The sequence below is a fragment of the Suricata suricatta genome, chromosome 1 (genome assembly GCF_006229205.1).
Source record: "Suricata suricatta isolate VVHF042 chromosome 1, meerkat_22Aug2017_6uvM2_HiC, whole genome shotgun sequence".
NCBI lineage: Eukaryota > Metazoa > Chordata > Mammalia > Carnivora > Herpestidae > Suricata > Suricata suricatta.
This window is the reverse complement of record NC_043700.1, coordinates 17944772-17955499: the sequence shown is the minus strand read 5'-3', so window position 1 is coordinate 17955499 and position 10728 is coordinate 17944772. Positions and strand designations below refer to the sequence as shown.

At 35.5% G+C, this 10728-nt stretch overlaps 1 long non-coding RNA gene across 1 annotated transcript in view; it reads right to left on the bottom strand.

Annotated features, from left to right (window-relative positions):
* Positions 1-485: 485 nt before the first annotated feature.
* Positions 486-10728, bottom strand: part of LOC115286551 — a 31432-nt gene continuing 21189 nt past the window's right edge. The window contains exon 3 of the long non-coding RNA XR_003906150.1: positions 486-833. This is a non-coding gene — a long non-coding RNA (uncharacterized LOC115286551). The remainder of the gene's footprint in view (positions 834-10728) is intronic.

Sequence of the window (10728 nt, the reverse complement as noted above, 5' to 3'; positions counted from 1 at the left end):
TTCTTTCTTGAGAGAGAGAGAGAGAGAAATAGCAAGCAGGGGAGAGGCAGGTAGAAAGAAAGATGGAATTCCAAGCAAGCTGTGTGCTGTCAGAGCAAAATCTACTGCAGGGCTCAAACTAATCAACCATGAGATCAAGACCCGAGCCAAAGTCGGACATTTAATCGACTGACCCACCCAGGTGCCCCTCTTTCAGAAAACTTCTATCACAAAAAAATGTTATTCTCTTCTATCTGAGTACCTTGAAATTGTAATAAACTTTCATTTTGACATTAAGACATCAGATGATTTATTAATAGTACTTGATATGTTTTAAATACTATCCTAGAGGAGCGTTCAGTAAAATAAATACTGGTAGTGGGTGAACTATTCTCTGTGATTTAAAAAAAAAATTACACTAGTTAAATGCACTCAATGCCCATAGAGTTTGTCACAAATTACTCTTATTGTATGAATTTAATGAGCTAGAATTAACTATACAATTATTTTGTTAAAATAGCATTCATCTGTTTATTTCAGTTTGGTTCAATGTTAAAATCCATGAAAGACACACATTTTTGTTCTTCAAAAGTCGAATCATTCATTTTAATTGAAGTCAGATATTTATTTTCTATAATTACATTTTTGGTAGGTGAATGAACAAAAGAAGCTGCATGTTAGAAGTTCTTTAAAAATATCTTTTTAGAAAGATATCATTTGTAATCTTCTTAGCTCATTTCCTTGGACTTTTACCATTTCTCTGGAGAGAGATAAGTAGCCTTTAATGAAATTCATTTTGTCCTTTGCAACTTCAGGAATTTAACAGTTAATGGAGTTTAAAAAGAATGTAGAGCCTGAGGGAAAACGAAAGATTTTTTAGGTTAATCTTATTAATAAAATTTTGATATAAGATACTGTTTTCCGAAATTACTCTTTCTTGTCATCATTATAGATGTCTTTGTTTATTGAACCATAGTCTTAGCATATAAACATTCTGAGTTTATATTAATCACATGTGTACATATAAAATCATCTGTACATAAAGATGTAAATCTTACTTTTCAGTTATAAAGATGCTTAGGCTATATTTAAAGACCAGGAAAATTACTTGTGTAAATAATTCATTTTTTAATATTTCTTAAGCTAAGATTCCTTTACAGAGCAGTTCATATCTCACAAATATTTACATTTCAAGGAAAACAGGCAATTAAAATTTTATCTATTAGAATCATGAATATTTGAGTAGACAAAAATGTTTTTTCTGTGTGTTAGTGTAAAAACGGCCGCGTTCTTACACTAATCTTAGCGATATTACAATGAACGACTCCTATGAGGTTAGGGTGTCAACAATGGCTTCTCGCTACTGTTTCAGTAATATTTTTATTTGTGTTTTTCAAAATTTACCGCCATGTACTTTACATTTGATCTTTTGTGCTTTTATGATTATAGTGATATATCAAAACAACTAGATGTCTGTCATCTAAAATGAGTTTATACTCACAGAATACACTTAGAAACTTGCATGAGATCTTTTAGAGAATATTTAATTTAGATGACAAATGTGCAGCTTGCTATTTTTAAAAAATCTATTTTCCTTTTGTAATTCTGTTGCTATGCTATTTGGAAAAGCTGACAGAGCATTTTCAATTGCAAGGCGTATTTCTCAGAGTTTATATTTTACATTCTGATTTGTGGTCCTAGTCAATCAACTTGATTAAATTGGTTCTGTACCAGGTTGCCATTTAGAAGATCAAGCCAGTTCTGCTTAGCATCTGAGCAGTAGTAATTTAGATGTGTGGGGAAGTATGCAATATCTTCCGGAGAAATAAGTTACCACCAAAGAATGACTTACGAACAAAGAATGGCAAAGTAAAGGGACAATTATATAACAGAAAACATGGCCCTTTTTTATATTTATAAATGTGTGTGGTTTAAAAAGGGAATAGTTCTTTAAAAGACAAAATTAATGTTCTATACTCTTGGAACAAAGTTAGGTGATTCATTTTTCCTTTCTTTTAAATTAAAAAAAAATTTTAAATTTATTTATTTAATTTGAGAGAGAGAGGGAGGGAGAGGCGGACAGATAGGGAGGGACAGAATCCCAAGCAGGCTCTGTACTGCCTCTGCAGAGCCCAAAGTGGCTCAAACTTACAAACCATGAGATCATGACCTGAGCCAAGGTCGAGAGTCAGACACTTAACTGACCAAGCTACCCAGGTCCGCCCCCCCCCCCCTTGTTTTTAAGTATCCTTTATCTGAATCTCCTTTATCATGGTTTATTATAGGTCTCCCTGGCACTTTTGGGCTGGCATACTTATAAGAGATAAATAAGGGGAGCATCTGAACAAAATGCATTGATTCATCTGGTTGTTTTCCTGCAGAGCAGATCTGTAAAGTTCCTCCTACTTCCATTTCTGATGCCGTAGAGATTCATCCTTAACTTTACAGTCTGTGAAGATTGAGGGAGAAAAATGTTCACAATAGCTTTAGAAAGCAACAGGAATTTTGCCTACTGTTCAAAGGTATGATGGGGGATTTTTTTTTTAATTAAGAAATGCCTCAAAATGAGTCAAAATCTTACTCTCTGGTAGAGACCTCAGTGCCTCCAGAAAGGGCGAAAATATTAGAGTTGTGCATGACACTTCGATACTTTGAGCACCTAGGGTCTTGTAACTGCCACAAAACAGAAAACCTAGCTGAATTTAACATCACATTTTAAATATTGAAAGTCCCTAGAGAGCTGCATAGGAAAACGTACTATTGGAACAACTTGAAGAATTTTAAAAATGTGAGAAAGGAGGGAAATGTCATCAAAGAGGAATGAAAAGAGGCTTTTCCTATATCTGAGCTGTTTATTAAAGTATAAGTGAACAAAAAAAATGGAACCAAATATTGTTCATGTTTGTTAAAATTTCTCGGTGCATGTCTTCTATTCTCTCCACTTTTCTATTTGATATATTTCAGGTTAAAAAAAACTCACAAGCAATAAAAATTTTCTTCTGATCCTCAGTGTTATTTTAAAGTAATTTAGGGGCACCTGGATGGCTCAGCTGGTTAGACAGTTAAGCGTCTGACTCCTGATTTCCGCTCAGGTCATGATCTCACAGTTCATAAGATCCAGCCCCATGTTGGGCTCCCTGCTGAAGGGAACCTGCTTGGGGTTCTCTGTCCCTCTCTCTGCTCATGTGCTGTCTCTCAAAATAAATAAATAAACTTAAAAATATCTTATATGTACCTGAACTGTAATCATTGGTTTATAGGGAGAATGTTTTTTCTATATGGAGAAAATAATTTATCAGTTTCAGTGTTAACCTCCAAAGGACAATAGAATGTACTATACTATTCATTTTCCCTTATGGGGCAAAATTACTTTCCATCAACAGATATTAAACTATCTCAAAGTAGCCTTGACCAGTCCCAGGTGACTTGATATTCTGTGGAGATCATATGATGAATATTGCCTGGACATTAATTTCTGGAAAAGTAATAGGGATAATACCTCAAGTGAAATTCTCTTACAGGGAGCTGAAGACATGTTAAAATAATACTAGGTTTTACAAACAAGACGGGGGAGGGGCACCTGGGTGGCTCAGTTGGTTGAGCATTTGACTTCGGCTCAGCTCATGATCTCATGGTTGGTGGGTTTGAGCCCCGCATTGGGCTCTGTGCTGACAGCTAGCTCAGAGCCTGGAGCCTGTCTTCAGATTCTGTGTCTCCTTTTCTCTCTGACCCTCCCCTGTTTGTGCTTTCTCTCTCTGTCTCAAAAATAAATAAAAAAATAATAAAAAATATAAAAACAAGACGGGTGCTTGTTTGACCGAATCACCTAAATATCTGACTTGATTTGGGCTCACGTCATGATCTCATGGTTCATGAGATGGAGCCCCACATCAGGCTCTGTGTTGACAACACAAAGTATGTTTGGGATTCTTGTTCCTCTCTTGCTGCCTGTCCCTATTGTGGTGCTCTCTCAAAATAATAAACATTAGGAAAGGATGAGACCATGATTACAATTATGATTGTAAGTATAATAAATCTCAGTGGTGGAATTTGTATTGCCTTTCAAAGATTTTAATTTTGGCAAGCCTCTCTTTAGAAAGCGGAATCCTATTACAATTGATATTCTGTTGAAAACTGGTGAGAACATTCACTCCAAAAGGCAGTTTTGGAATGAGTAGAATCTGAAAAGATTCCTTTGAACTTTTAGGATTTTGGGTGCTGTTAATAAGATCTAGAGATTTTACATCCTCAAGACTGTCTGATCTTTTGTAACTGAATTTCTGTCGCCCACTGGGAATTGGATTACTTTTGACTCCATTGTGGAAGGTATACCTCATCTTTATAAGGTGAAGAGACTTCTCCTCTTAATTGACTCACTAGTCTCCAGGAGCAGTTTCTTTTAAAAGTTAAATATGATCTAATTTTTAGAGATAAATACTTCTCATTCCTTCATTAGATCAAAAGAATTCTCACAACATTCAGGATCAGTTTTATAGAGATGGACATGTAGATTCTAGATACAGTTCCTGTGATATTAATACTTCCTCAAACCTGATCTACTAAAATCCAAGCTGATTAACGTTTTAATAGATCTTATGTTAAGTGATATTTATACCTGAAAGGACCATGTTATAGCTCAGTCTTTCACAAAGCACATTTGAAACAACTTAAGACAGCTGTTAATTGTATGCATCTACCCTGATATGCCAAACAAGAAAACACATCTTTTTCCATGCTATTAACATTGTTTTATTGTTTCTAAATGGGAGCAAATGAAGAAATCTCTGAAACACTTGAGTGATTACTGTCAAAAACAATTTATTACCAGTTACACTAAAATAGTCATTACACTTTGTAAATGTATCCCTCGGTGATAGTATTATACTAAGTCACTCAAAGATTTTTATTTTCAACAAGTTGAAGCCACCTTGTAGGGTTCAAACCACACTTGTATTCTACAGCTGGCCTTTCCTTTAACTATGTGACTTCAGTTAAACCATTTTCCTTTATATTCCTCAGTTTCATCAATTGTAATGAGTAAAGGGTACGGTCTTGTTTGCGTTATATGACTCTGATGATAGAATAGGAGGATATGTAGAAAGATTTTGATATGGGAAAGATATTCAATAGTTAGCTATTTTCATTTAATTCACAATTAACACCTAGTGGAAAGTCCATCTTTAAAAAAAGAAGTTCTCCAGAAGCGATGTAGTTTTATTTTGATTAATTTTTTTAAAAGGAGCGCATGGGTGGCTTAGTCGGTTAAGTGTCTGACTTCAGCTCAGGTTATAATCTCAAGGTTCATGGATTCGAATACTGCTCTGTGGGGCTCCTATCAGGCTCTGTGCTGACAGCTCAGAGCCTGGAACCTGCTTTAGATTCTGTGTCTTCCTCTCTCTCTGGCCCTCCCCTGCTCACATTCTGCCTCTCAAAAAAATAAACATTAAAAAAAATATTTACACTAAATCTGTCAATTGTGTATTAAGTGGCAATGCTCCCCATGATTTCAAGCAAATTCATGGCTCAGTTGTTTGACCAATTTTTGTATTGCCCTCCGAGGATATATTTTGATCTGATTTTAGCCACATCTGGAAAGAAACGGACTGATACAGGCAACTCCCCACGTCTACATCTTAAATTTTCACAACGTATTGAGAAATTCTGCCAAAGGCCATTTTAAACATGTGGTATTTGAAAATCTGTCAAGTAAACATTTTAATTAACCTTTTCTTCAGATTCCCTGAGGTCTATTCTTATATTAAGATATCACAAACCAAAATACTTGGGCCATATTATCTCAGGTGCTCAAAAAATAATGCCTTCACTGAGTGAACGCTTAGAGTAATACCCAACACCACAAAGAGAGAAAGTGGCTATAAGAAATGTTCGTTTGAGCCATTTATGTTGAAGTCCACAACTTGTCAAGATTGTTTATTTTTCCCAATATGCAAGTCCCTTCTTCATAATAAATTCCTCTTTGAATTCAATTGGCAGTATAAAATGCTCATTTCTTGAAATGAATTTATAAGTTGTCCCTCTCCCACACCCTCCTCCTTCCTTTAACTTGCTTATCCTTGTGTTGTATATTCCAGAAAAAACAGAGCTACTGTTGGTACCTAAAGGCATCACCAGATTTCCTGTAGCAGGACATTCTTTGTTTTTCTTTCTTTTGTTTTCCTAAGCATTCTGATTTCAGAATGTCAAAATATATAAGTTGCCCCAAGACTCTTAAAGAAATGTATAACATGGGCACTAAAATTCACTGCAAAATTAATAAGTTCTATAAAACATAATTCTAGAAGAGTTTTCTATTTTTCCTATTTTTCTGAAACTTCTACTGTGGGAGCCCCGGGCAAATTTCCCTGCAGTGCAGTTACACATTTGTCTCGCTGGGATTTGAAATACTTTCTCTCCTTCATGCTGTCATTATATGCTTTCACCTTTTCCCTTGCTTTTAATTTCTCCCATTTCTTATTATATGCCTCTTGATTCTCAAGTAGAAAGGCTATGATTCCAAAACTTTACATGCATTGCCTATCAGCTGAGTGACCTCGCCACATACCTTCCTAAGAAACGGAAGCAGAGAAATACTCCCTTGTCTTTCCGTTCCAGGTAGACATTTACCTACAGATAGACATGCTGCCTACATTTGGAATCCTATCTTTCACCTTTGCTTATTTTATTTTATTTTATTTTTAAAATTTTATTTTTTAATGTTTTAATTTATTTTTGAGAAAGATAAAGAGGGACAGGGAGGGGCAAAGAGAGAGGGAGACAGAGGACCCAAAGCGGGCTTGTGGTAAGAGCAAAGAGTACCATGTGGGGCTCAGACGTACCATCAGTGAGATCACGACCTGCGCCAAAGTTGAAAGCCCAACTGTATGCGTTGCTGTAGAATATATGCTCAGGAGAAAACTTTCAGATCAAAGACTATGTGTATGTTTAGTTTGGGTATGTATTGACAGTTTTCCAAAGTGTCAACTGTTTTTTTTTCTTTTTTCATTATAAGCTCCTACCAGTAATGGATGAAATTCCCTATTGGTCCAATACTAATATTCCATAGTATCACCAGGCTAATTTTTCCCTCATTCTGATTATAGCTACCCCTCTCTCAACTTTGGATTTATTTTGCATTTCCCTGAATGCTGATACTTGTGCAGCTTTTTGTATCTTTATTGGCCAATAAAGAATATTCTTTTGTGAAGCACCCATTTAAACTTTTTTTTTCATTTTTTTGTTGTGCTGACTTTATATAGTACTGTCTTCATAAAATCAATTTATAAGTCTTTATATATCATGGATATGAGTCCTTTGTGGCCAGAGTCCAGCTCCAGCAGGTCCAGGGCTCCCTGAAGGATGAACAGTGTTGGCAAAAGGGAGTGAGAGAGCCTCAAGTTTCTTCTTGATCACCAGGCAGGCATCTCTGCACTGATTGGAGAGTCAGCTTTATTTATGGAAAAAATGTATGGGGTACAGAACAGAAGTGGCAATTGCCTTAGACAATGACTTCTGATGACACATTCTTTGGTATGTAAAAATTTCCCAGAACATATTTTGGTAGAAGACTCATGCATAATCTTTATCAATAGTGATCGATTATAGGTTATTTAGATGCTTATCATATGGGGAAGGAAGGTATCCTCAGCATTCAAATACAAGGCAATGTTTTTAGCAAAGGTTGGTCCTTTTGTGCATAGGGTTCAATAGCCTGTTTTCTTGAGGGGAAGTAGAACAGGTTTCTCAGGAAATGTAATATTTGCTCCCATAAACACAAAGGAAGAAATTCCTATAATTTCCTTCACAAGGTACAGTTCAGAAATGGCTTTTAGCACTTTTTCAAAAATATGGACTACAGATATCTTTCCCACACTGTGGCTTGAGTTACATGTTCTTAATGATATCTTACAATAAAAAGGTATTCTCATTTTGGGGTGCCTAGGTGGCTCAGTCGGTTAAACTTCTGATACTTGGTTTTGCTGTGGTCATGATCTCACAGTTTATGAGGCAGAGCTGATGGTGCAGACACTTCAGAGCCTGCTTGGGATTCTCTCTCCCCTCCCTCTGCGCCCACCCTGCTCACGCTTTCAAGTGTATGCATGCAGGCTGTCTCTCAAAATAAGTAAACCTTAAAGGAAGTTCTTTGTCTTTTAACAAAGTCAGATTTTTCAATATTGTCTTTTATGTGTACTAATTTTTGTGAAATGTTTATAAAATTTTGCTACTCCAAGTTCATAAAGGATTCTTGTATGTTATCTGTTGGAAGATTGACATTTAGATCTAAAGTCCTTCTAAAATTGATATGAATGGTGTGAAGTAGGGATCGAGGACCATTTCTTCCCACTGGAATATCCCGTGATTTGTTGCTTCTGTTTTGAAAGATCAGATGTCATCTCTGCATTAAAATGTTATTTTTGTCATCAGATGACCATATATGTGTAGGCCTACTTAATTTTTTGTATCATTAATCTGTCTTTTCTTTCACTAACACAACAGTCTATTCAATACTATAGATTTTGAGTTACTAAAGTATGTAATTTCTCTAGATTTTGATCATTTTAAAGCTATTATAGCTCTTTCAACCCATTATTTCATGTAATTCTTACATAATTCTGTTCATTTACACAAATGTTTTATTTTGATTTGAATTTAATTGAATATACAGAATAAGGCGAGCCTTGACATTTTACACTATTGACTTTTCCAGTCTATTTGGGAATTTTTAAAAGTTGCACTAATATGCAAAGATATTAGACTTTTATTTTGTAGTTTTATTTTTTTAATGTATAAATAACATACATTACTATTGTGGTTTCAGATGCATAATATGGTGATTCAACAATTCTATACATCATTACTCAGTGCTCCTCAAGATAAGTGTACTCCTAGTCTCCTTCACCTATTTTACCCACCCCCCAACCCCCATCCATTCTGGTTACCATCAGTTCTCTGTATTTAAGGGTCTGCTTCCCACCCCCACCCCCACCACGCCCCCACTTTGGTCTCTTTCCCTTCTTTCTATGTTTGCTTTATTTCTTTTTTTTTAAATTATTTTTTATGTCTTTATTTTATTTTGAAAGAGACAGAGAGTGAGCAGGGAGGGGCAGAGAGAGAGGGAGACACAGAATCTGAAGCAGGCTCCAGACTCTGAGGTAGCAGCACAGAGCCCGATTCAGGACTTAAGCCCACGGACTGTGGGATCTTGACCTGAGCTGAAGTTGGACACTCACCCGACTGAGCCGCCCAGGTGCCCCTGTTTGTTTTATTTCTTAAACACAACATTAGTGAAATCATATGGTGTTGTCTTTCTCTGACTGGCTTATTTCACTTAACATGATACTCTCTAGATCCATTCATGCTGTTGCAGACAGCAAAATTTTAGTCTTTTTTATTGCTGAGTATTAGTCCATTGTATATATTTACCACTTCTTCCCGATCCATTCATCTATCAATGGGCAGCTATTTGGGTTGCTTCCCTAATTTGGCTATTGCAAATAATGCTATAGTCAACATAGGGGTGCATATATTTCAAATTAGCTTTTTCATATTTTATGGCAAATACCCAGTAGTAGAATTACTGGATCATTTGGTAATTATATTTTTAGTTTCTTGAAGAACCTCCATACTGTTTTCCACAGTGACTGCACTAGTATGCATTCCCACTAATAGTGTACTAGGGTTTTTTTTTTTTTTTTTTGGTAGTTTGTTTTGTTTTTACTCTATATCCTCCTCAACACTCGTTCTTTCTTGTGTTTTTGATTCTAGGCATTCTGACAGGTGTGAGGTGACATTTCATTGCAGTTTTCATTTCCATTTCCCTAATGATGAGTGATGCTGTGTCTCTTGGCCATCTGTATGGTTTCTTTGGAGAAATGTCTGTTTATATATACAATTCATTTTAAAATTGGATTACTTAGGGCTTTTTGATGTTGAGTTGTGTAAGTTCTTTATGTATTTTGGATACTAACCCTTTATCAGATATATCATTTGCAAATATCTTCTCCCACTCAGCAAGTTGTTTTATAGTTTTGTTGGTTGTTTCTTTTGCTGTGCAGAAGCCTTTATTTTGATGCAGTCCCAATAGTTAATTTTTTGCTTCTGTTTCCCTTCCCTCAAGAGACCTATTTAGAAAAATGTTACTATAGACATTGTCACAGAAATTACTGCCCATGCTCTCTTCTCGCATGTTTATGGTTTCAATTTTCCCATTTACGTCTTTAATACATTTTGAATTTACTTTTCTGTATGGTGTGAGAAAGTGATCCAATTTTGTCTTCAGCAGATTGCTCTCCTGTTCTCCCAGCACCATTAGTTGAAGAGATTGTCTTTTCTTCATTGATATTCTTGCCCCCTTGGTTATAGATTAATTGGTCATATAATTGTGGTCTTAGTTTTGGGTTCCCTATTCTGTTCCATTGATCTTTGTGTCTATTTTTATGCCAGTGTCATACTATTTGGATTACTACAACTTTGTAGTTTATTTTGAAACCTGGGATTCTGATACTTCTAGTTCTTCTTTTTCAAAATTGCTGTGGCTATTCAGGATCTTCTGTCTTTACATACAAATTTTAGGATTTTTTTTTTTTTTTAGTTCTGTGATAAATGCTCTTGGTATTTTGATAGGGATTGCCTTAAAGGTGCACATTGTCTTAGGTAGTAGGGACATTTTAACATTATTTATTCTCTCAACCCACGACCATGGAATGAATATCTTTCTATTTCTTTATGTTGTCTTCAATTTTCTTCATCAGT